This window comes from Trifolium pratense, linkage group LG6 (assembly GCF_020283565.1).
Source record: "Trifolium pratense cultivar HEN17-A07 linkage group LG6, ARS_RC_1.1, whole genome shotgun sequence".
Lineage (NCBI taxonomy): Eukaryota > Viridiplantae > Streptophyta > Magnoliopsida > Fabales > Fabaceae > Trifolium > Trifolium pratense.
The window spans coordinates 43218538-43222844 of NC_060064.1; the positions used below are offsets into that span (position 1 = coordinate 43218538).

Below are 4307 nucleotides of genomic sequence, written 5' to 3' on the forward strand. Positions count from 1 at the left end.
CTCAAAAATATAAGTATATGTACCTCATTATAAGACTTTATAATTGCACTGGATATGATGCTACACAAGTTAGTTTATTCGTTCTCTAAATGCACATATTAATGTTTTTGGCCTATTTTAGGGTCGTTTATATAGTTTTTGGCCAATTTTAGTGTTTGTAGTCGTTTTTATGGTTTTTAGCCTATTTTAGTGTAGTGGTTTTTAATGTTTTTGTCCTATTAGAGGGTCGATATTTGGGATTTTGGCCAATTTTAATGTTTGTAGTCATTAAAATATGCCAAAAAACCATAATGTAACATCCCAACTTTAAATAATAGAGAAATATTAATTAGAGATAATTATTGGAGACTAATTGGAAATAAGTGAACAGGAACAAGTGTAAAAGGAACAATTAAAGGATAATTGGGAGATAACTAGAAGGGCAAACTGATATTTAAACATAAAAGTGGCACTAGGTTGGTGGACCTCACCTTTTCCATTTTCTGATAAATCAGCCAACACAAGACACTTCTCATCTTCTCCCTCTTTCTCACGTTGGCAGAACAACAACGACAACATAGTTTTCTCTCTTCCTCACCACCATGTTAAGATTACCCAACTTCGAATCCCACATGCAAATTGATAAATCAATACCCAAGAGTATATAAAAGATCAAGTGAGCTTTGATTTCTTTTCTTTTTCTACTTGACCGAACTTCCTCTCTGTACAATCAAACCTCACTTCAAGCACTTCAAGCTCAAGTTTTCGTCTATTTTTGGGTTTCAAGCAAGGACTAGTCATGGGGTTAAGTTTACAAGTGTTGAGAGATCAAGGTAAGTTAGTAATTTCAATTCCCATCTTCTTCCCTTTTGCTGAACCCTAAACCTCAATTCGTAATTGTTCCTAACCTTCCTTTTACTGTTCTGGACTGCACAAAATTCTATTGAGATTGAACTATGGAACATGGAAGAACAAGTTTGAAGGAAAGAGGAGTTTTGGAATAAGTCTAGGGAAATTCGTGTTTTGGACATGTCTTCACTGAAACGGTAACTTCTCCTTCTCTGTTTCTCTGATTTAAGATCTGCTTGTTCCTATGGAAAGCTAACGAAATTCCCTTCGATTCGTGTACCAACTTCGTAGGTTTTAGCTTAATATCGAGGTCAGGGGACGATTTTAAAGTGGAGGGTCTGAAGTTGATTTGTGCAGGAAAATCTGGACTGTTCGTGGAGTCTCGCCGAGCGAGAAGCGAGGATAGCAGTTCTGTTCTGCTACTGCATGTTGTTGTGGTTACTCCCTGCTGATTCACGTCCAGTCTATGCATATGAGCTTTTACCGAGCAATGGATGCAGTAATGGGAGCTAAAGAATAAGGAACAAATCTTAGAGTTGAAACTCATTGAAGGAATTGTTCATCTAATATCAGGTGGGTTCCCTTAGAGCCTTAAACTCTAGATAGTTTAGTACCATAGTTTCCCCAAATCAAGAATATGGATGACAACATTAGTTTAGAAAGTAAGTTAATATTCCCCAAAATTATGATGCATGATAACATTACGGATTTTAGGACTATAATGTGTGTGAGGTGGATTAAATCCCCAAGTTCACCTCTACTATAAATGATGGATATTGGTTAATGACTATGACCGGATGAATATGGTTTGTAGGTGGCAATTTAATGAATTTATATAGAAAATGCAAAACAAAATACTGAACTAGTGTATTCGCTAAGTGAGAATTAACTTCGCTAGGCGAGCATAGCAGGACAGTACACTGCATATTTACTACTTTTCAAACTTAGCCACTCGTTTTAAACCCTTATATCCATTCCGAAACTTTTCCATAGACATTATACTGATATACTATGTTTATAGCGTCAAACACACTTCAGGAAATTATGTATCAGGAACCAGGACAGTTTAGAAATACCTTGGAAGGGAACATGGGCAGGATAACAATCAGGATTATCAAGTTAAGTTAGGAAAGTCAGTCAATCATGGTGGTTACTTTTGTACCACGTTATGGGATTCAGTAGAATCCAATTATGTTATGATTGTGAGCTTCAGCCGTGCCAATGTATATTATTATCGCAGACGGATATGTCAGGCCTCTGAGACCGGCTCACCTCAGAGTGTCTTTGTTATGAATAAAACGAACAAGATAATAATTTGTGATACACCTTTATGATATTATGTTATGTTATGAATTACGTTATGAAATTATGTTATGGACTGACTATCAGGATTAGAGAACTATATTAGTTCATCAGTTGCCCTCGGTGTAAACACCAATAGTAACTGGGTAGTAGGAATCCACTGAGACGAAGTGACTGTCTCATCCCCCACTTATTTGATTTCAGATAACCAGGTTGATCGCGATGTCGTGGTCAGCAAGCATGAAGACCCAGATACGTGGAGTACGATTTGGAGCCGATGTTACGTTTATCTTATATCTTGTATAAGATTCAGATTAATTAAGTTTAGTTGTTGGCTCAAATTTGTATTCACTTCTTGGATTTTGTAATCCTATTCATGTGTTTGATCTTTATGTAATGAAAATTTAATGTTTTCCGATTCAGTTATGTACACTGTTGTCGATATTCTAGATAAATTGACATGGGGTGTTATACATAATTTGGCCAAAAACCATAAAAATGACTACAAACACTAAAATTGGCCAAAATCCCAAATATCGACCCTAAAATAGGCCAAAAACATTAAAAACCACTACACTAAAATAGGCCAAAAACCATAAAAACGACTACAAACACTAAAATTGGCCAAAAACTATATAAACGACCCTAAAATAGGCCAAAAACATTAAAAACCACTACAAACACGAAAATAGGCCAAAACCCATAAAAAACAACTACAAACACTAAAATTGCCCAAAAACTATAAAAACGACCCTAAAATAGGCCAAAAAACATAAAAACGACTACAAACACTAAAATTGGCCAAAAACCATAAAAATGTCTACAAACACTAAAATTGGCCAAAAACTATAAAAATGACTACAAACACTAAAATTGGCAAAAAAAAAACCATAAAAACGACCCTAAAATAGGTTAAAAACCATAAAAACGACTACAAATACTAAAATATGCCAAAAATCATAAAAACGACTACAAAAACTAAAATTGGCCAAAAACTATAAAAATGACTACAAACACTAAAATTGGCAAAAACCCATAAAAACGACCCTAAAATAGGTTAGTAAAATATGCCAAAAATCATAAAAACGAATACAAAAACTAAAATTGGCCAAAATCCCAAATATCAACCCTAAAATAGGCCAAAAACCATAAAAACGACTACAAACAGTAAAATAGGCCAAAAACCATAAAAACGACTACAAACACCAAAATTGGCCAAAAACCATATAAACGACTACAAACACCAAAATTGGCCAAAAACCATATAAACGACCTAAAATAGGTCAAAAACCATAAAAACGACTACAAACACTAAAATTCGCCAAAAAACATAAAAACGACTACAAACACCAAAATTGGCCAAAAACCATAAAAATGACTACAAACACTAAAATTGGCCAAAATCCCAAATATAGACCCTAAAATAGGCCAAAAACATTTAAAACCACTACACTAAAATAGGCCAAAAACCATAAAAACGACTACAAACACTAAAATTGGACAAAAACTATATAAACGACCCTAAAATAGGCCAAAAACATTAAAAACCACTACAAACACTAAAATAGGCCAAAACCCATAAAAAAACAACTACAAACACTAAAATTGCCAAAAACTATAAAAACGACCCTAAAATAGGCCAAAAAACATAAAAACGACTACAAACACTAAAATTGGCCAAAAACCATAAAAATGTCTACAAACACTAAAATTGGCCAAAAACTATAAAAATGACTACAAACACTAAAATTGGAAAAAAACCATAAAAACGACCCTAAAATAGGTTAAAAACCATAAAAACGACTACAAATACTAAAATATGCCAAAAATCATAAAAACGACTACAAAAACTAAAATTGGCCAAAATCCCAAATATCAACCCTAAAATAGGCCAAAAACCATAAAAACGACTACAAATATTAAAATAGGCCAAAAACCATAAAAACGACTACAAACACCAAAATTGGCCAAAAACCATATAAACGACTACAAACACCAAAATTGGCCAAAAACCATATAAACGACCTAAAATAGGTCAAAAACCATAAAAACGACTACAAACATTAAAATTGACCAAAATCCCAAATATCGACCCTAAAATAGGCCAAAAACCATAAAAACGACTACAAACATTAAAATAGGCCAAAAATCATATAAACGACTACAAACACCAAAAT

General features: G+C 33.7%; 1 long non-coding RNA gene across 2 annotated transcripts; it reads left to right on the plus strand.

The window, feature by feature from the left end:
- Positions 1-291: 291 nt before the first annotated feature.
- On the plus strand, positions 292-2552 carry LOC123892629. 2 transcript variants are annotated; one of them, XR_006803225.1, is made up of 4 exons: positions 292-812; positions 928-1025; positions 1120-1401; positions 2335-2552. It is a non-coding gene; the product is annotated as an uncharacterized LOC123892629 (long non-coding RNA). The 2 variants fall into 2 exon arrangements; XR_006803224.1 differs by having other exon boundaries at positions 292-1025.
- Positions 2553-4307: the final 1755 nt, after the last annotated feature.